Source organism: Syngnathus acus, chromosome 10 (assembly GCF_901709675.1).
Source record: "Syngnathus acus chromosome 10, fSynAcu1.2, whole genome shotgun sequence".
NCBI classification, from domain to species: domain Eukaryota; kingdom Metazoa; phylum Chordata; class Actinopteri; order Syngnathiformes; family Syngnathidae; genus Syngnathus; species Syngnathus acus.
Window position 1 is genome coordinate 10864112 of NC_051095.1, and position 24104 is coordinate 10888215.

At 43.1% G+C, this 24104-nt stretch overlaps 1 protein-coding gene and 1 long non-coding RNA gene across 4 annotated transcripts in view; one reads left to right on the plus strand and one right to left on the minus strand.

The window, feature by feature from the left end:
* frmpd3 (FERM and PDZ domain containing 3) overlaps positions 1-5212 on the minus strand; it is a 61703-nt gene extending 56491 nt beyond the window's left edge. For both annotated transcript variants that reach the window (XM_037261259.1, XM_037261263.1), the window contains exon 1: positions 5015-5212. The gene's annotated coding sequence lies outside the window, so the exon portion shown is untranslated. The remainder of the gene's footprint in view (positions 1-5014) is intronic.
* LOC119128668 overlaps positions 1-24104 on the plus strand; it is an 85349-nt gene that overhangs the window by 59054 nt on the left and 2191 nt on the right. The window contains exons 4-5 of one of the 2 annotated variants that reach the window (XR_005099060.1): positions 5208-5342; positions 5449-5562. This is a non-coding gene — a long non-coding RNA (uncharacterized LOC119128668). Of the gene's footprint in view, positions 1-5207; positions 5343-5448; positions 6145-24104 lie in introns of those variants that run through there. The other variant, XR_005099059.1, reaches the window with a different exon arrangement.

Consider the following 24104-nt stretch of genomic DNA (forward strand, 5'->3'; position numbering starts at 1 on the left):
TTCAAGTGTTTTTCTCTTCCGATTCCGTGCTGATAGTTTGGGATGCTGGCCAAGTTAGGTAAGGGCTCCACACTACGCTGCAGAGCACAAGTGTGAAATTCAGTGATGTGCTAGCGAGAGAGAGAGAGACGGAGATTGATATGCAGATTCACCTAGTAACACTGAGGAAAAAAATGACAATAGCTAACAGCCTATGTGAAGAAGAAAATACAGGACACGTGTTTGCTCCTCTTTTTCTTGTGTGTGAAGAGATTTTTTTTCTGACTGATGTGTTCAATGTCCCTTTTTTTTTTTTTAATGGCAGCATTTCGTAGTAGATAATGGTCCATTCCAACAGAGGTACGTCAAAGCCAACTGAAACTGTGCAGTGGAAATGCATCATTAGTTATCCAGATGCGTCCAGCCATCCATGAAGATGCATAGAACGTATTGGAAAGTACAAGTTTAACTTGACTTATCCCTTAACTGCCGTAATTGTGTTAAAATGATAAGACTACTGTTAGTACTCATACCTCAAAGCATCTAGTGATAAATAATGAAATGCAAAAACAAGAAAACAATCTACATTAACTTTGTTGTGACATAATTGCTCATTGCCGAATCTGTAGTAGTTCTGCGTTTTTGGGTTTTTACTTTAGTGTTCTTACTGATTTACAAAAACAAAAACAAAAAAAGCCCAAACACAACCAGTGTATAATCCTTGATCTATAAACTTAAGTATTGTGATGTATGCTGAGTTCTTGCAAAGCATCGTGCTAGCTGTTTTCCCTGACAGATTTTGTGTTGTGTGTGTGTGTTTTCAGCCAACTGCTTGCAAATAGTATCCTATCCATGACATGGAAGGTGAGGCAAAAAAAAAAAACATGACAGCATTTATCAGCCATCAATTTCCAGTTATTTTGATGTGAGGTCATCACTGATTGGCATTGTATTCTCTAGTTTTTGCTGACATTTTGTTCCATTTTGTGACATAATATTGCTGCTGACAGCAATTAAACACGAGTGAAAGAAAAGTGAAGCATAGACTACGCGAAACTGCACTCTCTTAGAGATAAGAACAATAAACACCAGATGACACATCATTGCTGTAGTGAAGCCAGAGACATACAAAAAAGAAACAGGTTTTATCCAAACCTGGCAACCGCCAAGTTAGCTGGGATTTAGTTTAAAGTGAGACGACAATTATTGCACAAACATGGCACAAAGTCTTTTTTTTTTTCTTCTTAAAAGACAAACTAACTGTGTGAGCTATTGTTGGCAAGGGGTAATTCCACTTTGACACTCAATGACATGATAATCCGTTTCAAATTGTAGGTGAAACATCAACTGCCATTTTCCTCCCCAAGTTTGACATCAAGCAGTGCTTTGAAAACTCGATAAAAATTTGTAACAAGAGTAGAAATAAAGATCTTTGCTTAAATTAAAATTGAGCATTTGTCTATGCCATTGAGACTCAAAACAATTACTTAGTACTTCATTTGGGAAACTGATAATATATGTGCTGTTTCTTATTTAACTGCCCTCTGTTGTAAATATTTGATTATTATTGATGGCCTACACTGTTTTTAATGCTTAATTTTAATGTTTCGAAATGCTTATTTAGTTCATCCCACTTTAACGTGTCCGAGATTTTTGCAATGCTTCCATACCTTCGTTCATTCATTCGCTCGTCCATCCGTCTGTTCAGTCGTTTGTTTATTCGTTTAATTCGTCCATTCATTCTAGTAACCGTATACACTTAATGTTGATCTCGATGTGTTTCTCTACCCCATCCATCCATCCATTTTCCGAACCGCTTAGTCCCCACGGGGGTCGCGGGCGTGCTGGAGCCTATCCCAGCCGTCATCGGGCAGTAGGCGGGGGACACCCTGAACCGGTTGCCAGCCAATCGCAGGGCACACAGAGACAAACAACCATTTGCACTCGCACTCACACCTAGGGACAATTTGGAGTCTTCAATCGGCCTACCAAGCATGTTTTTGGGATGTGGGAGGAAACCGGAGTGCCCGGAGTGCCCGGAGAAAACCCACGCGGGCCCGGGGAGAACATGCAAACTCCGCACAGGGAGGGCCGGAGGTGGAATTGAACCCGCATCCTCCTAACTGTGAGGCGGACGTGCTACCCAGTGCTCCACCGAGCCGCTCTGTTTCTGTTAACAATACTCTGGGAGATACAATCCGTCGCACATTTGAAGTGTGCGCTAATGGAGTGTCTGCCAGGGATGGGAAAGCGAGATTGTGAAGTTGAAGTTCAGGCTGTGTGGTCAACCGCTAATGTTAGCTGCTTTACACTTAGCCACCAAACGGCGAACAGCCATTCCTCTTGTTACTTATTACATTTAAAGAGAATTGTTTTATTGGCATACGGTGATTAACTTCTTATTACACTTGAGAATGTTAAAATATTAGATGAGCAAAGACAATGTTTATGACAGCCTTCTAATTAATTGAGAGGGTTTTTTATTTTGTTAATGTATTAAATGGGGATTAATAGCGTCTGTGCTTTCCAATTTGCAATTTAAATGCTGGAGGGGGCCACAATTGCTTCATCAATGCTGCCTTGGGCACAGAGGCCCGACCACACACTTCCACATATACTTGAAAAAAAATGCAAATTTAAATATGGACAATCTAGGTGCAAAATACAAATTTCACAATGCATGTATATAACATCCATTATGCTAACCCAACAAAAGTGTTTGAAGCCAACAACAAAATAACATACTGTGATTTTTTCTTTTTTCACCCAGTGCAAAGGGCTGTCTTGCACAAAAATGACCCCAAAAACTTGCTGAACAGGAATGCAACATTAATTGCAAGGACTCATTTAAAAACACAAACTTTCATTATTATGGAAATACAATAGTTATTCCCGCATCCCATTCAAATCCACCCCCAAAATATTTGTCTTACTCATGATGTACAAAATAGCGTCAGGCAGTGCAACTGTGCCATGTTTGCCATCTAAAGGTGATTGGTGACATTACAACTTAAAACTCCAGTCAGATCATGCATAGTCGCAGGTTGGCACTCGCAGATTTGCGTATTCTTGGATTTGATTTTTTTTGTCAATTTTTTCTCGTAGTTTGGATTTTAGCGTTCTCTCCGATATGCCCATGCCTGTTGCCCATTCCTGCATTCATCACCTCCAGTTGATCAGTCAAGATATTCCAATGATGGCAAAAGATTGTTTTTGCTTTTAGCCCCGTGCTTAATGCAAAGCATCAACACATAACAGAGTCCTCAACACATGATGTTAAGCGATGTCATTCCGTGAGCGATTCCTGTTTGTCTGTGCATTTTGGCACATGCGAGCTTACTCCTCTATGTGAGGTCTAGCAAAGCAAACAGCTGTTTCTATTTGTCTGATGTACACTAACAGAGCATACACCCGTCTATGATTTCTCATCCATACATGCTTTTGAAGCCCCAATCAGATACTCAGTCACTCGCAGAAAGCGATGCATTGACTAGCTTTAATCGCTCTGATATCCAACATCATTCACGCAAAAGAACACGCTCACATCGCTTTGCCTGCCTGACCGCTGTCGCCCTGAATGGATTCCATATAGATATTTTGTGGCCTTCACAGTCAGCCACCCGACGCTCTGAAACAAAGCTTATAATGAAACCTATCGACATGCGCTGCCTTCAAGACTAAATCTCGGCATTAAAGAGCGTGTTTAGTCTCTCTTGTGCGCGACCTGTCTCCTTCCCTCCGTCTGCCAATGTCCAATGTCTCCACAACCCGCCCTGTCACATGATGAGATCAGAGAAACCTGGTCATCTAAGTAATGGCTTTCCTTCTGTTGATTCCTCCTGGGTCCGCAGCCCTGCGTGCAGTGATGTATGCTCCACGCAACAGCACTGGACAGCTCATCTCTCTCAGCCACAGGCACCACTGAATAAGCACATCCACCCCGAGCCAATCTCTGAAATGCACTTTGGGGTTGCTGTTGCTGCCTCTGTCTTTGACGTCTACTGAAAATGAAAAGCACAGGAACCATTTTACCCTTGTGTAATGAGCCCAAGTTTATTAGAAGAGAATTTGGAGGGAAAGCTTATGGCCTTTGGTTTCCAGCTTGCAGCACGAGTCACAGAAAAGTTGCCAAGCTGGCATTGGCAGTAATACTCTCGACTATTCACCAAACAGACCTCCAGACTTGACATTTTGCAGCACTTTGTAGTTTCATTTGAAACCTGGCCAAATATGTTGTTATCTTGTCATCTTTACTCATATATTTTCTTTTTAGTCTGTTGTTGACTGATTGTTGATTTGTTTGCGCAAAGTCTGGTATGATAGACTTCTATATTCTCTGGCCAAGTACAGTTCAGTTGTATTTCACTTTTCAGTACAATTCAAATGATGCATGTTATAATGCCTTGCCATGATATTATTTTTACAACCTCCTAGATGTCCCTGTATTTAAAATGTTGGTCATTATTGTGGTACTTGGAGCACTCAGTATTTTTTGGTGGGACTAGATGATTGGACTATAGGATCACAATTCTCAGGTTTAGTCTCAGATGCAAGATTTTATGTGTGGGAGTTTGCCAACAACTTTCTGGAATTCTCCAATCCCACTGTACTAGAATTCAAAATGAAACACAACAAAGCCAACAGCTCTGAACATAAACATCACAATCCCAAAGGACGTGACACTCACGTACATAAATTACATGACATGCCGCCAGAGCTTCACTTTCGTTTTCATCCCACCTCCTAATACCTCCCCGATGCAACCCCTCCATCCCAACTGACTATCGCCAGACGTGTGATGGATATCGGACCTTGCCCTCCAGGAGACATCTTCCATTATCATGCTGCCACAGTGCTCATCTGCCGACCCATCTGCTTTCTAATCAATGACAGCGCGGAAATGGCAGCACAACAGGACACTCAGACACACAACGGCAAGAACCCTTCAACAAATTATCAATAATTGCACTGATTTAATTTCATTTCATTTAACACGCTTGCTTGTCACGGATGCATATGCTTGAGGTTCTCTCACCTGTGCGTCTCTCACTGTCCTTTGGTCCAGTGTGGTCAATCTTGGCTCTCTACAGCCATGCCCTCCTACATGGGCATGTATGCGCCACGTAGGTCAGCGCTGTGCTGTCCAGCAGAAGGCGGATAAAGGATCAGGCTGTCCAACTAGGCGCCAGCCCGCCTGAACGCATCTTCTTATGCTTCCTGCTCTCCAGGGTCATTCCAGCCAGCACCTCAGCAGCCGCAACACCAGGCAGCGCTCAAGGTGGGTGGAGGAGTGAGCAATGGGAGGCGCTTAGAGGTCTGAAGCGGACGTGGAGCTGCGAGTGGTACGCCTCCTCCTACTACAGGTCAGCAGCTGGACATGATACCGCGTTCCGTCGTCCACCAAGCCTCCCTTCCTGTGCGTGTTTTGCGTTTCAGTCCACTTGAAACAAAAAGTCTCTCTCCCCTCAGTGATGATGCTGTCAGCTGCCGCCAGTGGCTCCGGGATGGTGAGGCAATGTGAAAGAGAAAAAGACACGGACGGAGCGAGACAGAGAGAGAGAGAGAGCGAGCAGGAGTGCAGAGGTAAAGCAGAAAGGAAGGAGGGTGAAAGCGTTTAAGAGCGGGGAGGAAGGATGGAGAAGATATAGGAAAAAGGGAATGCGCCACCCCACTCTGCCTGTATCGGTATCAATCAATCAGGCAGTGGCAGAGTTAATGAGTCACCGATTCCCATGACATTGCATGTGTAGCACATACGTAACAGCCGCATTTGCAGTCACGGTGCACGCAATGTATTGTTTTTTCCATTGCATGCAATGTGGACAGGAAATACACCTGTGACATTTCAGCATTAGCAGGTCCTTGCATATCTAAATCACAAGGGGAATGATGTAAAGTCGGGTCCATTACTATTGGGACAAGAACAAAATTCTCATCGTTCTGGCTCTGAGCATTATCACGGAGGAAATGGAATGAAATAATCAAGATGTGCTTTAACTGTAGACTTTCAGCTTGAATTCACATCAAAAACTGGTGAACGATGGAGGAATGAAAGCAGTTTGTATACATGCCTCTCACTTTTTTTCACCAATCATAAATTAAACAATACTTAGTTTCAAATCCTTGCCTTTTACAACCTGCTCTGGAATGCATCGACGTCACCAGATGTTGGATTTTATTGGCATATGTCAAAGTCAAAGTCAAAGTCAGCTTTATTGTCAATCCCTTCATACGTCAAGACACACAAAGAAACCGAAATTCCGTTTCCTCCATCCCACGGTGACGAGACATACAAGTAGGCGACACAAAACAAAAACAAGTAGGCACAAACCATAAATAATAAATAATAAATAAAATAAAATGAGCGATGAATAAAAACAGACCAATAACCCATTGAATATGAGGGGCAAAACCGAGCCAGTGAGCATACAGCAAGAACAGGACGCTACGCTGAAAGGGGGAGCGAGTTCAGGATCCTAACAGCCTGGAGTACGAAGCTGTTGGAAAGTCTGGTGGTGCGGGAGCGCAGGCTCCTGTACCGCCTCCCAGAGGGCAGAAGTTCAAACAAAGGGTGAGCGGGGTGACTCACATCACTCACAATCTTGGTCGCCTTGCGGGTGAGATGGGAGGTGTAAATGTCCTTCAAGGAGGGGAGAGAAGCACCAATAGTCTTACTAGCCGTTTTCACAATGCGCTGCAGGGCCTTCAAGTCTTGGTCAGTGCAGCTGCCACCCCAGACAGCAATACAGCTGGAGAGGACGCTCTCAATGGTGCCGCGGTAAAACGTAGTCATGACGGCCGGAGGAGTCCCCGCTCGCCTGAGTTTCCGAAGGAAGTACAGGCGGCGCCGGGCCTTCTTCGCCAGCGACGCGGTGTTGGTGGACCAGGAGAGATCCTCACTGATGTGCACCCCCAGGAACTTGGCGCTGCTCACTCTCTCCACCACAGCACCGTCGATGGTCAGCGGCAGGTGTTGGGCGTGACCCTTCCGGAAGTCAACGACAATCTCCTTGGTCTTGTCGACGTTCAGCAGGAGGTTGTTGTCCCTGCACCACGCGGTCAGAAGGTCAACCTCCAGCCTGTATTGAGTCTCGTCTCCCTTGGTGATGAGACCCACCAGAGTCGTGTCGTCAGCAAACTTCACTATGCGGTTGCCGCTGCAGGTGGCAGCGCAGTCATGCGTCAGGAGGGTGAAGAGCAGCGGACTGAGCACGCAGCCTTGGGGGGCCCCTGTGCTCAGCGTGATGCTGGCGGAGATCTTGTCGCCAACACGTACCACCTGTGGCCTCTGACAGAGGAAGTCCAGTAGCCAGTTGCAGAGGCCGGTACTGAGGCCCAGCTTGTCAAGTTTGCCGATGAGACGCTGCGGCACAATGGTGTTGAAGGCAGAACTGAAGTCCACAAACAGCAACCTCACATACGAGTCCTTCCCCTCCAGGTGGGTGAGGGCCGAGTGGAGGGCAGAGCAGATGGCATCCTCAGAGGACCGTTTGGCTCGGTACGCAAACTGGAAGGGGTCAATGGTGGGGGGGAGAACTGACCGGATGTGCTCCAAGACAAGCCGCTCAAAGCACTTCATGACGATGGGCGTAAGTGCCACGGGGCGGTAGTCATTGAAGCAGGATGGAGCAGGCTTCTTCGGCACAGGTACGATGGTGGCTGCTTTGAAACTCGACGGGACGATGGCCTGCTGCAGGGAAGTGTTAAAGATGTCCGTGAAGACATCCGTCAGCTCACCAGCGCAGTCCTTCAGCGCTCGACCCGGGATGTTGTCCGGGCCCGCCGCCTTACGGATGTCGATAGCGGCAAGCGTCCTCCTCACGCTGTCGGCGGAGAGGCACAGGGGCAGCTCGTGGGAAGGGGGAGTGGCCTTCAGCGGGCAAGTGCTGTTCTGAGCGTCGAAGCGAGCAAAGAAGCGGTTGAGGTCATTGAGCAGACGGACGTCGCCATCACAGCTCTGCGGCGCGGGCTTGTAGTCCGTGATGGTCTGAATGCCCTGCCAAAGGCGCCGTGCGTCCCTGCTGTCCTTGAAGTGAGCGGTAATTTTGCCCGAGAACGCCCTCTTCGCTTCTTTGATGCCCCGGGACAGGTCGGCCCTCGCAGTCCTCAAGCCAGCCTCATCCCCCGCCCGGAAGGCTTTGTCCCTGGCCCTCAGCAGCCTGAAGACAGCCCCTGTCAGCCATGGCTTCCGGTTTGCCCGAGTGACGACGGATACTGAGTGTGTCACATCATCAATGCACTTCCCGATGTAGGAGGAAACAGAGTCAGTATACTCCTCAATGTCCGCCCGACCGTCGCAAGTGGCCGCCCTCCTAAACACGTCCCAGTCTGTAGAGCCAAAGCAGTCACGAAGCGCATCAGAGGCACCCTCAGGCCACACCCGCACCCGCTTGCGAACTGGTCTGGATGTTCTCACCTTTTGTCTGTATGCGGGCAAAAGCATAACAGTGAGATGGTCAGAAAGGCCAAGATGGGGGAGGGGGGCGGCTTTGAAAGCTCCTTTATGCGAAGAGTAGACCAGGTCCAGGAAGCTGTCGCCACGCGTAGGAAAATCAACATGCTGGTGAAGCCTCGGAAAAACAGACTTCAGATTAGCATGATTAAAATCCCCAGCGAAGATGGTGAAACCGTCAGGGTGCGCTGTCTGTTGGTCACTGACAGCCTGGTACAGTTCACTAAGAGCCGCGACCCTGTCGCCTCCGATGTTGGAAGGCGGGATGTAAACCGCGACCAGCAGAATCGCGGTAAATTCCCTCGGCAGGTAAAAAGGACGGCACTTAATGATCACAAACTCCGCCAGTGGCGAGCAGTGCCTGCATACCACCACAGAGTCCCGGCACCACTCGTCACGGATGTAGACGCATATTCCACCTCCACGAGATTTCCCCCCTCGTACAATGGTCCGGTCCGCCCGATAGCACGCTAGCCGCTCCAGACGTACAGCCGAGTCCGGAATGTTGACGGTCAACCAAGTCTCAGTGAACACGAGCACACAGCAGTCACGCACCGTCCGGTTTGTAGATCTCAGCAAGCGAATGTAATCCATTTTGTTGTCCAGCGATCGAACGTTCGCCAGAAGAATGGAAGGCACGGCCGGGCGAGCCGGGTTGGCCGCCAGCCTGGCCCGGACGCCCCCACGCTTGCCCCTCTTCAGCCTCCTCGCACACCGCTTTCGACGCTTCCCAACCGGGGGAGGAATAGCAGACGAGTCCGGCGACGCTTCAGGACGTAGCAGTCCGAGCGCCTTTAATGTCCCCGCATCAAAGTCCAGAACTCGACAAAAGTCGCTTTCGCCGATGTCGAGCAGAACCTTCCTGCCGTACTTGTAGCACGACTCAGTACGACGAGACGAACGCACAAAACTGCCGGTCAAACACTCATTTGACGAACAAAACACCGTTCGAGCGGGACAGAGAGAGGTCGCTGCGTATGCACGCGCCGCCATCTTGAAAGTTATGATATGAAGAATATGCCAGGCATTGGCGATGCTCACTTTTTTTCAACCCCCCAAAATGATTCAAAAAAGGTTTATATACAGAAGAAATGGAAGAACAGGAGAAATGTGAAAACAATTCCAGGGAAAATTGGAAAATACCCAAAAGTCAATTATCTGGCCTGGGGGCGTGTCCAAGCATATTTTGTGTGACAAGGGTGCAGCATACTGTCAATGCTGCTTTGAATGGCTCAATTAAAAAAAGATGATGAATGACAGATATGAAAGGAATGCAGATAAGGCTTCTAAAAATGAGAGGGAAGGAGCATGCAGTCACAAATAGCCATTTGATAAAAAGCAAGGACATTTTCAAAGAACAGGAGGAGCATACTAAACAACCACTTCGTCTTATCTTTTTCTTGTGGTACAAGGATAAAGAAAGATAAGTCGTCTCCTTATATTTGCATTCTACTTGGTGAAACCCCTTCAGCAAAAATCCCTCCCTTAGGGTCTCTTTGAGGCATCTTAAATTAAAAGAGCCTTTGGTTGAATCTCAATCTGGGATTTATGTAGGAAGAGCAGTTCAAGCAGCCGTCAGCCCTGCCAGTATGACAGAAAAGCTCATCAACAGATTCGCAAACCGAAAACCGTCTCGGCTTGAGCGGTGGCGGTCGAGAGGGGCTTTCCTTGCAGGAAGCTCAAGCCTACAGGCACGTTTTTGTGCTGCATTTGTTGAAGAGACTTTACTTGAGCTGCATTTCATGCCAATTTCCATTTGTAAACAACCTTGGTGCTCCAAACCGCAGCTGTTTTCTGCTCAGGGACAAAAGCATGCACTTTTGATCCGGTTCATTCCAGTAGTAAAGTAGAAGTTGCACATTGAGGATATAGGTAGAACAAATTAAAACTAAATTTCAATTCCTTGCTGTAGCCTCACTCATCCCAAAAGAGGTCTGCGCTAACCTGGTTTCTGCTTTTGATGCTCCGATGTGTTCACCTAGTGGTAATCTGCCGCTCAATCAGGCTTTAGGTGTGAACCGAGGCAGTAACTGATCCCACGGTGCGTGACTGTGCAAGGGTAATTATGCATGAGGAAGAAGGTTAGTGCAGCGTTGGGTGAAGTAACGCGCTTTAATTCACTCTGACTACTGCGCTTGTGCCTCCGAAATGCACTTGAACCATTTATGCCGTAGCATCCGAGGGTTTAGCTGGGAGCTGTTGGGTGTTCGGTTCGTATGGACACACTTGCCTTGCAATCCTTCCCTACTGTCTGTCTTGTGTCACCATTGATTTTGGAGTTACCATCCCTAGTGATTTTTTTTCCCTCAGAATTATTCAAGATAAATGCAATTTTCAGTTTTGATATTCCAGCAAGTGACATGAAGTCGACGCACATGATTTGCCTTTGTGGGCCTCATAAAATTATTTGGCGGACCAAATTTGGCTCCGAGGCCTTGCGTTTGACACCTTTGGCCATGTCATGTAGTAATATTTCATTTTGTCAAGTCAAGTTTATTTTGTGTGTCCATCACTAATGATAATTGGATTGTAAATCAACAAAATGTGTTGCTGACATAAATATTTTTTTTCTTATGCAACGTATATATTTTGACAAACCGCCCTTCCAAGTCAGATAAAATATGGAAGCCTTTTAATAAGAATTAAATAATATGTACATGAATAGTAATTAATAATATGTACTAATTCATAACATTGGGGGCGAAATCCCATTTGGTGATAATCAATTATAATTTTACAGCTGTCTTGTTGCTGTTGTTCTCTTAAATCTTTGCTGAGCAAGAAATTGCTGTCACCACCTCAGTGGATTAACTGGTACTAGGGAAAGTGCCCATTCATGAAATGCGTTTTGGATTTCTCCATGTTGTAGTTGAAGTCACTCAATTACAATAAATTCATATAATGGTTAAAATATGCAAGACAATAGTCAGAAATTTAAGACCACATTTTTCTTACAACCCGAGAATGAAATGGCGGTGGATGCAAACGGAAATTTAAACACAGTCGGGCTGGTTCCAACATCACACTGCGCAGTGACTGAGCCACTTACACACACAACAGCAACAGCATCTGAATGAAAAATGATCAAAACCTTACAAAGAAAATCTCCCTCTCAGTTTGGACTTTGAGGCAAACATGCACCGCAACATCAAAATCGTTTTGGCATCATGCTGGCTCATGACAACAATAGTATCTGCGGCCATTGCGGAGTTGTCCGATGTGTGACATGTCAACATAGTAAACAAAGGAACACAATGGAGAGCTTCCAGTATTTTTCTTTTTTTTTGTTCTCTTGGCCTGTGGTCATTTATTTGAAATATATTCCCATTCTCTCACAAAAGCCAATGATTCTCTGCCCAACAATAAACTGCTGAGGTCCACTCGCTTCATGATTTTGCTAGCATTGGAGCCACTAGTAGTGTGATGTAGCCAGACTATGACACAGATAGGTTTGTTGGGTAACTTTTGACAATAATTGTCGAATTAGTTCAAGTGTTTTACATGCACTCTTGGTTCTGTCTCTTTCATCATGTATAGAGTTCGGCAAAGGATGAGCCATCTGCACAAAAGCTAGAAATATGTACCACTTCACCACGTACCTCTTAATTCATTCAATGACATTTATATTTGTCATCTGGAATCCAACCGTTTATAGACGGCAAATTATATATTCGTCAAGTGGGTCTCGCCCAGTTTGTCTGTGAAATTCAGGTTTGTTTTCAAACAACTAGCATCCACATCAACACCCATGAGTTACATCGTGTATGAAATGCACCAAAGCTGCTTTGCCTTGCCTGCATTGTATGAGCAGTAACCTTGCCAGTGAGCATGTAGCAGGAGCTTGAAGGCACTGATTGCGATCATGCCACTTTGAAAGTCTTTGATTCTCAACAGCATGTGGGCTTAACGGTTCGATTAACCCTTGGATCGCCTCTGATCCCTGCGGTTAACAATGTTGTGGAGCGCTTCTAATACAGCACATAACGCACATGCACACAGACGCCTCACGGCAAGATAGTGCTTGAGCAAGGCCGTATTTGCACTGCAGATTTATGCGTACGCACATGGCCATATCACTCAACCTCTTTGTCACTTGAGTGTGTGTGTGTGTGGGGGGGGGTCAAGTGTTCCAATGCATTAAGTTTCATGAGGGGATGCACAGTGAAAACCCAAAGAGAAATTAGATGGTCAATATCCACATTTAACTTGAAGGCACATTGCAACCACAATCGAGATGCACGACGGACATTAGACAAAATGAAGTGCATTAATTCTGTGCAATCAGTAAAGGCAGTGCTACTTCCATGCCATGTTAATCCCTCTGGGCAGCATCATTCCCCATCACATTAAAATATGTTTTTAAATAACAATTGAGCGGTTGAGTGTTACCCCGATTTCTCCCTAGTTGAGATGTACAGGCTTAAAACGATTCAAATTTTAAAATGACGTTTTTTTTTAAACACAAAATCACACAAATCTGGCATTTCAACACAGGTGTGTAGACTTTTTAGATGTAGATTAAACTTTCATTTTAGCTCACTCTTTATCGCATGCTCCCACTCCATTCTTACCTCTGGTGAACAAGACCCCAAGATACTTGAACACCAGGATCTTACTCCCCCCCTCCCCAAACTCTTTTCCAATGAGGACCATGGCCTCCAATTTGATGTTACTGATTCTCATCCAAACCAATTTAAACTTGGTGCAAACCACTCCATCAGGACTTTGACGATGAAGCCAACAAGTTCGTTACTCCAGATCATCCCTCACAGGACTCCCCGAGAAGCACGGTTCAATACCTTCTCCATATCCATAAAGCGGACCGGGAAAGCTGAACAGTGTAAAACCGTCATTGTAAAACACCCTCCAGTGCCTTTTCTTATTAAGGACGACCACAACCCCGGTCTACCAATCTTGTGGCGCTGTCTAGGGAATGTTCCACATATTTGTCCACTCAGACAGCCCCACAACAGTCTTTAGCAACTCTGTGAAAATCTCACCTGATCCTTACGAGTGAGGAGCTTCTTAACCATGTCTGGACAAATGAGGTTAAGAGCAAAATAGAAAAAGAACATCGCCTTATGTCTTATTTATGAGACTCTATTGCGGTTTCATTTTCATGCTCGCTGTGCTGGTGTCTCATCCATCAGTTTCACTTGAGTGATTTTGACACAAATAGGTTTAGCTCCGTTCTACTCAGATTATATATGTATGCACTGTAAAATCTGAATATTATCCATAACAAAGGATGTACCATTTCAGTAAAAATTATAATAGGACTGCCTTGAATAACAAGGATTAAACCAGGCAAATTAAAATGTCAGACTTTGTCATCTCCATTATTATGTCACTGCACTCATCTGTAACTGACATTATATTTTCAGCACAATTCACCAAATACTTTTGTGTTTTTTTGTTTTGTTTAGGGCCCACATTAAATGCACATAGCCTAGTTTTTTCTTTCTAATCCTTCAAATGTATCCAAGAGATCAAAAACAACAGTCGAGGGTCAAACCAATTGTGTCGGCAGGAAGCATGTCGCTAAAAGCATTGTCCTTTGTAAAAGAAGACAGCTAATTTATGTTGTCCGCATTTACAGATGCTCCAAGATAGTCGTTATAGATCTCTGTCTGGGCACATCAAGGATTTGGCTGTTATCGTCATGGGAATGAGACTGAAAATAGCCGCTGGAACTGCAGTCAAAGAGCATTACATTACACAGACAGACACAGCACAACCATGTTAGTACAAAGCCGTGAGCTCTCGGGACTGCCACATTGATTTGTGGCTTTTTGAACCGACAGAAAACAAGCTTGCATCCTATCTCACTCCTGTGCGACAACTACAGGAGGTCCGGTTACTGATTATAATTGGCATAGCGTGATTCCAAATGTGCACTCTGAATCACACTGTCACTGGAGCAGCGGGGGACTAACGTCTATACGGCGATGATGCGTTCTAAAATGGCAATGTCTTTAAATGCGTATACACTCCGTAGTCTAGTTTTAAATGAACGTTTCCACTTCAGAAAAAGTAACAAGTTCAATGGGAGGCTTTGATATCTTTAAATCACATTATTCTTAGCTTCATTAGTGCCAGTCAAGCTCCTTAATAGTCAATTTTATACCTGTCATTTCAATTTCGGAACTGATGTTTTTAATTAAATGTGGAGGAGAACATTTTAAGCCCTCAAGATGTTAGAATTACAAACTTTTGAGGAATATACGTACATCTCAAAAGTTTGAATTCAGGTCATGCCTGTTGCATGAGACATCAAATTTAACTCCTGCTTGTTTTGTTTTTACACTTGTTGTTTTTGCAGTGGTCAATTGTTGGGGTCAAATTTACATAATATCGCCTCCACATGGATTTTCTCCACCAAGTAGTGGTCCGTTTGCATGAGCCAGAACCGCCCCCCAAAACACATTGGTATTCTCTACCAGAGTTTTACAAGTAGATGCTAAATGTATTTGAAGTTGATACCTCTTAGTGAAAACATAATATTGCCAGTATAATATTAAGAGTGGTTTGAGTTTGTCTGAAAAATTCACAGAATTTGTTCGTCCCTACTGTCAACTGGCAAAAAAATGCCCTTGAGCTTTGATTCGATCAATTCTGCAATGAGAAACCTGTTGCTCCTGATGTGCCTGTGCTCAAGATGAATTAACATATGATACCATCGAGCACCCTCAGATGTGAATCTCCATTAGTCCTTTTCTGAATTTCTCTGACTTCAGGCACAGTCCACTGGCCCACCAACTGGAACCCGGTGCACCTTCTTCAAAGCTCTAAAAAAGTCCCCCCTGGCATCCTACAGCAATGTCACTTGCCCTTTATTACTGTATTTGAATCCCCGAATTAGTTGGCACTCCTGTGGAATGTTCCCCTCCGGACAATCGTACTGTGACCACATTAATTTCAGGTCGCTGGAGTGTCCTAAGATGCAAATCGAGTCATCTATGAATAAAACGGTGTGGGCTAGATAGAGGGCAGCTTGTCACAACAATGGGCAGGAATGAGAAAATATTAGAGTGGCATAGAAGGCCTGTGAAATGACTGAGAAATGGGGTAATTACGTTTTGTAAAATTGATGAAACTGCTGAGATGAGACCAAAGCTCACATCAGAGGAAGAGGTGTGTTTGTCAGTGTCAGGAATCCTTCCCAGATGGGAAGAGTTCATTGAAGTCAGGTCTCTTTTTCATTAATATTAAAAGTTACTCCTTTGACTTCACAACTTATATGTGTGAGGTGATGCTTATAATATCTTCTCTAGTTCACCTTAAAAATAATTGATAGGTTTTAGGTAAGGGTGGCTCAAGTGATTCCATAGACTGACTTATGGACCATTCTTTGGTCTCCCTCATCTGAGAGGACTTTCTTGCTCCAATGAAGTTGAAAGCGTACCGCAATGTCTTGGCAAGATATACGATCATGATTCAGAGGAAAAAAGAAAAAAGAAGAAACCAGTTTGGTGGGAACAAATGCAAAAATATATTTTGCCATATCTCAACTTGCCTATTATCTGGTCTGCCGTTTAACTAATTTTAACTAATAATGTGCAATACATTTTTGGTAGGCCGCTGTACATATTCCAACAAGCTTTTTAGTATGGGGTTGCATTAGGGAGGGTTACCAATCACAATGTGTCATTGCAGTGTCTGGTTCCAGATGTGTCATATGACCCCTCTCTTGAGACCTCCTAATAGCTACAAGACAACAACAACCAAGTGGTCTGATGGTGGGTACTCCCATCTGCAGAATCATTGATACAGATCCCCATGTATGGCAGCCATCTGTCTTGGTTGCTAGTTCAACAGCTGTGAACAAGTTGCACTTAAAACATACGCCAACATCCAACCATTTTCCAAGCCTGCTCCTATTTGGCTCGGTCTCGGCAGTAGAAGTGCCCACAAACAGCGATGATTATTTTTGTCCTAAATTGTTTCTCCACGCTGCTCGCACAGCACGCTGTGTGCCTACTTTGTGTGTGACATTGTAAGAACATTACTGACGCCAAATGTGTGTCTTCCGGTTCACCCGGCTGCGCAAACTACCGTGCATTAACTTTGTATGTGCGGTAATTGCATTGTGAGTGTAGTTTAATTTGCGTTCGGTCTGAGTGCAGCATCAGGTGAACTAGAGCATATCGCAGCTTATTTTGGGTGATAGGTGGGTACAGCCTTGCGTGGTCAGCAGCCAATCACAGAGCTTATACAGATGAAGAACCATTCTCCCGTTACCTTCTATTGACAATTCAGTTTTCATTGAAACTGATGTGATTTTTTTTAATGTGGGAGGAACCAAAGTACCTGGTAAAAATAGCATACAAGGATGGGGAACTTTGAGGGATTGTTTGAGCTAATAGGTTCTGACATTTAACCTGATGACATGTCTTTGTGGGCGGGTGCATGTGTCAAGGCATGTTGAGAAATTGGTTGTTGATGCTTTGTTTACTTGCCCAATCATCAGCATCCCTCAATGGAGTAATACATGAGGAACATTTTCAAGTGCGTCATTTGGAGGCGGGCAGGCATGGGAGTGTATTTTCCTCCATTCCAAACCAGCCATTACCCTCATTTTACACTCTTTGGCTTTTGTGCCGGAAACTACTTTCCTTCCCCTCAGACTATCATGCCCCTGTCTCGTTACACACCGACCCTCTTCTCCTCATTAGCTGACGACAATATTAGCTTGGCATGTTTGTGTGTATGTTACTGCGTGCTTGCTCATATATGTGTGTTACTCCTTGGAGTCATTCTGTTGGCAGGGCAGTCTTAAAAAGCAGCTCATTAGCGAGTCCATTCGGACCCCAGCAACTCCTTCTCCCTCTCTTGCAGCTTGCTATGGACACATTAGGCCAATGATGGTCTCGCACTCTAATGGAGGAGAACGAGAGCATCAGCGCTGAGCTGTTCTTGTTTGCTCTTCTTTTAATTATACCTCCCCTGCCAACCTAAATTGCTCCGGTCTCAAGCTTTCTTAACGTTCACCTTGGCACAACACATAGCTCTGATCATCAGAATACGCTGACGGCAGGATTTTTTTTATTTTCTTTTAGAAGGTGCTCTATTTAACTGATGGTCTGTGTTTCAAAATGTACCGGTCGTTTGCCTCGGCGTACTTTGTGAGGCGTGTCGCATGGCCTCTGAGAATGGGTGTTGGCAAAGGTCTAGTGTTTGTGCTATGAGGAAAAGGAAAACATCAATGCCTTGACTGCCTTTATGGTTTGCCTTGCGTTTCATCTGATTAAGACTTTGAGGTGTTTGGGAAAAAGTTCTTGAAGCATGGCAAACTTAATTCGCAGGAACTTCCAAAGTTGAACAGATCATCAGTCAAACTGTTCAGAAGCTTTTGTGTTTGAAAAGCATTATGTTTAGGATAGATTTAGTTTTTTTTATAATCTGTCCAGAATTTCAGAGTTCATGGGACAAAAATGGTATTTCTTTCTTGAATTTAGTTAAAGTGATGGGGTAGAATTTCTTCATTATACAGTGACATTCCAAGTCTTAATTTGACGTTAAATTGACGTTGTTGCATGGATAAAAAAAAAAGCTTTTCTTTACCAGTGATGTTTCAGTAAACATTTGAATTGATTACAAAATAAATGAGCATGATCTGTGTTTGTTGACTGTTCAAAAAACGATTCAGTTTTGGTTCACGTTATGTCATGTTATCCCCGTGTCCATTTTTCATGTCTCGTCTTGCTTGTCAGGTTTTTGCTTCTGCCTGTTCTCGTCAGCCAATCAGCTCCAGCAACCTTTCTTATCCAGGTATATATTGGGGTCTCCTCAGTTTGCTTGTGTCTAGTTTCTTGGTTACCTTTGGTCTTGCTGTTGGGTGTCAGGTTAATCCAGCCATGTTGTTTCTTCTTGTTGTGAAATTATTCTCCATGTTTCCTTTATTACTTTGAACCTTGTTGTTTTAGACTTCATATTCATATTTTTGTTTTCCTTTTTGCTTCCCTCGGTTGCGTTTGACACCTTTAAAAAAGAGAGCCAACATGAATAAGAAGGACCTCAGTACATTAATAAAAACTGGATGCACTGCTTCAAGGAACAAACATAATCCTGTTTATTGTACGTATTGCTGTCTTCACACTTAGTTTGATTTTCTGGTCTGAATCGGAGCAGAAAATGTAAGTAAAGCATTGAGTCAATCTCAAACTGTTGTTGACCTTAATATTCAAACCTGATGGCTGTTTGTCGGATTACGGGAGGACACCCACAAACCTACTGGGAGAAAAAAAAGACATACAATTGACCGAGATTTGAACCCAGAACCTCTTGACTCTTCGGCAGACTTGCTAACCACAGCGTAATGTGTTATTTTTCATTTTTTATTGACAAGATAAAACTGACTACTACTATAATTTTTTGACATTTAATCTGAATACAGGCCAAGGTCAAAATATTTTCTCTCAGCTCAGATTGTAATATCCGTTTTGTAAACTTTTTCAGATGATTTTTCAATGAAGAGTAATCAGAATGGTATTGTGCAAAACAATGCAAGCTTGACCGTGCTGGTTCTATTGTTTCACAGACATTTTTCAAATGTTTGCATGATATTATTAATTGTTTTGTGTATGTGTTGTGTACAGAGAAATGGAATTTCAGCAGATAGCTTGAGGGGAAACAAACAAGGCCTTGAGATGGGACGCCCCTTTAATTACACTGGGTAATTGTTTGTTTTTAATGGAAGCCCTCGGCTGTAAGCTAAAATTAATGACTGTCTCTAACTTTAAAAGGTTAAGTAAAGGAGGCACTTTTTGGCAAGTGCACATTATTTAATGACACGTGAAAGCTCTCAGTCAGTTCTATTTTTAGTGGAGACCGAGACAAAAGATTCATTTTTCATGGCTCTCTTTGATTTGCCCATTTGGCTTTCAAGGATCTTCTGTGACGTGAAAAGTCAGCGTATAGTGTATGACCGAGAGCTCAGCATGAATAAGTCAACAGTGTCAGAATTTTTGTTTATTCATTTATGAACATCTCCTCACTGATGCTCCTCAACCCGCTTGGGAATGCAACATCCCGTATCCTCTTTTTTGAAGCTTCATGCATTTTACAAAGCAGGTGGTCGTGGTATCTGTCTCACGTGACTTGCTTGTCAAGTGTTTCTCATAGCTTTACCCAACTGTCCTTGTCTTCTATATATTCACATGGGCAAAAAACACTAGCATCTAATTTGTCATTGGTTGTACCTTCTATTATGTCGGATTATAGTGGATGTCAGAATCAAAACACAAACAGGATACGCTGGGGCTTTTTCTTCGGCAATGAGCAAAAGGTCTTTTTCCAGACAATGCACAATAAATGTCTCATATTGCTATCAGTGTTGAGTTGCAGGTTTTTATTTACTCACTGAATTAAATCGGTATGCAGTGGAGTGGAACCGGCATGCTCAGCGTTCACAAACCAAAATATCCACTGACAGATTGCTGATCAGATATTAATGAATACACAAATAAAATTCACTTTTAAGTATTCTACACCATCAACAATCATGCCTGAATTATATCATGCTCATTAGGACCGGCTACCTCAGCATTGCAATTTTGGAGGGCACAAGAATAAGTTATGCCATATCATCTATGACTGGCTTCCCCAAATATTGAAAGTGATATATTTTCTGCAACTCAACATTCTTGTTTTGCTCTTCCACTAACACTTATAATTCAATCACGTCAAATTTCTATTTTGCGTTTGCTCCCAAATTTTCCATGGTTAACAATTAGAGCAACCAAATACCTATCGGGCTGTCTCCGACACTTTTAACCTTTTGCCAACCGTGCCACAATCTTAGTAAATCAGGCCCCAAGAGTCCAACTTGTCTAATGTGAACACCCCGAGGTGCGCTTCAGCACAGAACGATTAATAAACCACAAGAACAAACGTGTCTGCATATCATAGACATAAAGTTGGGTCATTAAAGGAGATATTTTAACTATTTGGGAGTATTGTTATGAATGGCTTGGACATGTAGTTTGGCCCGTTTCAGTCTAATGTAAAGTCCAGCTGGGCAATTGTTACCATGATTGACCATGTTCCAGTGAAATCTTGGGCCAAGTGCGCACTGTTAATATCTTACAAACGCCCCTACTTCCCACCTTTGTGTAGTGAACAACACTTTTGGCCACATTTTTTTTCCTTTATATCAAGCTCATCATCAATTTTGTAATTGGAGTGGTTTGTTCCTTACTGCTGCTTTATGCAGGTTGGTCGCCTGGCACAAAAAATGCTTTTAATAGGAGATAAGTGGTGCACTGAATGGAAACTAAAGGATAGCAGATTAAGTCGGGCAAAGAGTGGTGGAAACACACCTAGCTTTGCTGGTCAGCACTTTTGGCAAAGCAATATGTTCTTGATTCAGACAATATATACTGCAGCAAAAATCCATTATTCATTCTTATATGAAGCTGCCCGAGGAAAGGCCACCTGACAGCTAATTTATGTGAATGGAAAAAAGTAAAAAACAACATTAAAGATGGCAGGTACTCATGTGTGAAAAAAGCCATCTGTGTGTCCTTAAAAATAAGACTGAGAGACTTTGCATTAACCATTATAAACGCGAATAAAATAAAGCACTTCACTGTCCAATACTTGTCAAATGTTTGACTGAATTTTACCACTATTCACTATTCAGCATCACACTTAGTCATTACCTAAATGGTTGTCAGGCAAAAGAAAATGGACTTCTGGTATTCATCTAAATAAGGGGTGTCAAACTGGGTGTGTTTTTATCTTGGGCCACTTCGTCGTTACGGCTTCCCTCAGCGGGACGTATTTTATATTAAATATTTTCTTCATTGTTCAAGAAAACTGTAAAATGCTAAAACGTTTCATACAAATCTCAACAATATTATTTATTACACATGCAAATTAAAAATTATGGTACAGATTTTAGCAAGAATCATGAGAGTTGACATAATTTGATCTTGCGGGCCATATACGTAGAATGACATGGTGGGCCGGATTTAGTTTGATACTTATTTATCTAAATGATGTTCTCCATTCTCCATAGCTGTGCACAGTGGTGGCGAAATAGGAACATGCGTATTTACAACACGTCGGTACACACTCAACTGGTTGCCGGCCAATCGCAATCCCACTAGCTGCAACAATTAGCAAACTATGTCTTTAGGTGACACACAAATGGTTAAAAAAAATCAATGACTGAATTTCTTGACTTTCTTCACATTAACATTGACTATAAAACAACTGTGTAGTCGTTCACTCTTAGAATGAAAAAAAATACATCATTTTCTATCTGGACAGTGTTTCGAGACAAGATAAACGAAACAGGCGAACATCAGAGAATAAAACCCATTGCGTTAACTCTGCTCTGTTCCCCCAGATGGCTTAATTTAACCGATAGCACTGCTACCATCTTGGCCGCTTTTATCGAAGACTCAACTCCATGCTGAGTTTATCAATGTGTAGGTGCGAACACTCATTCCAGGCGTCCTGTCGTTTGACACTTGGAAATAGAATTCTAACATCTGTGAGTCTGGGGGAAAAGGATGTTATCCACAAATTAAGTTCAGAAGAAACACCTCAAATTGAAGCCACATGTTTCATAAAAGTAAACAGTCTGAACTATAGGGTGAGTATCTCAGATACTTTATTGCGTAACAACAATTATCTTCACCATTCATTTCATTTTGAAATGAATATCTATAAAAGCAGTCGATAGAGGTGAAAATATTGCGCTCTGCATATCAGCACAAAGGGTTGCTGGCGAAGAACAGTTTAAAGCTTTTAATTCACATTGTTACATGCATAAATATGTGTTCATTAACAGGAATGATATGAAGGCACTCTGCCAGATCTCACTAGGGGTGATGAAGCCTGGAGCAAATGTGAGGTCCTGTCGACTTTCTTCACAGTTTATAGCCCATGCGGCAACACTCCACTAAGTAGCATGAAGTTACAGTTGACTTCATGCAGTGTTTTCCTATTAAACACCACACAGTATGTCATTTCCGATATGTCCTAAAAATCTCAGGACACTGAAACAGCGCATTTATGGAGGCTTCTTCTATTGTCCTCATCAAGAGTGAACAAGTCCACCAAAACAGCACTGAATCAGTTCCCGATCGTCTCCTATTGGAGGAACATTTGCATCAAAATCCTCTTGCCGCGCCGCCCAGCCAATATTCCATTCAGTCCCTAACCACATACACAATGAATTGATGTGCCCTGCTAAGCGCAGTGTGAAAAGAGCTTCAGTCAGTCCATCAGCCGAATAATAGCCACATTTGAGGAAATGCACTAGTAACAGCAGGCTACCTTTGCCAAATTGGGGCGATTCATTCACACGCTATGGGCCCAATATATAATTTTTGAGGTTACAAACAGGCACGCAAGGGACTACTACGTTGTCGACCCACCTTCAAAATTGTCCCTTTATAGTCCTTTTCTAAATGTTGAATCGATTTTGAATGCCACCACATTTTTAGCAGCACGTTAGCTTGAATTATGCTGAACTGGTTGATTTGAGTAAAGTTGGCAAATATATTGTACCTATTTTGCACTTCTTTTATAATCAATGATGACTTATCCTGCCAGTCGCATAGTAAAGTAGAAGCATAAACAAATGGGGGGAAAAATAGATTCAATTTTCTCATGTTGGCATTACCCTGCATTTTAAAACACAGCCTTGGCAATGATTAGGTGTTTGTCTCAATTAACCTGCAGTTGCTCATCAGGAAACAGGGGAATACAACTGGCTGCAATAGTATTTAAATTGAATCTAATGCACCTGATAATAAGTGAATTTTCTAGCTTAATTACAAACCGCTCATCTGTTCTCCTCCGGAATGAGGATGCCACTCCATTATGTTGTCAACGTTTAATATTCTGTTTAAAAACATGTATGCTCAGCCATTTCATTGTCACCCCCTCCTCCTCACTCATGGGACCAGTATTGCGGCAAGAATTAACTTCTATTTACGTGTAGAGGGAAAGCTGACTTGCTGCAAACAACTTTGAACATGACTGTGGACGCAATTAAAATTGCTTGCAAAACTATTATTGTACACTCAAGATTGATGATGTACACAGCAATACACAACACTACACGCTAAAGCGCTATTCACCAATTACCTAATTGGCTTTCTTCAGACAGATTTCAAAACAAACAATAGACTTAATCATGTGTTCTTACAATTTCATAATACGGTATATCTACAAAATAAAATATGCAATCCCCTGGGATGATCCTTTTGCAGCGGGTTAAAGGAGGCTTTTGTCAAAGTTAGCGGTGGACAAGAGAAAACTTTAATCACAAAGTCCCACAGCCCTTGCTAAGCAACACAAATCTAGATTAGCACACACAAGAAATCGGATGTCACTAACCCGCACGGGTATGCGCTATGGATCTTAAGAGGCATAAATATTTCTGATCATTTACAGTGACTATCCATGAGAAATTAACCTGATAAATGTAAACATTGATTTGAAGTCTCGACTGTCATGATGCGACATTCATTTGGTTTTGATTTAGAAATAAGTTTGTTTTCTTTGTGCTCCTTTTGTATGCGTCTGTCTCGTGCTTATTTATCCCATTAAGAAGAAGCGTGGTTTAATTTATGATGAATGTATGCAAATAACTACTAATAATTGATCTTGTGTTTTGTCGTAAGAATCCATGCATAGATTCAAACTAAATTTG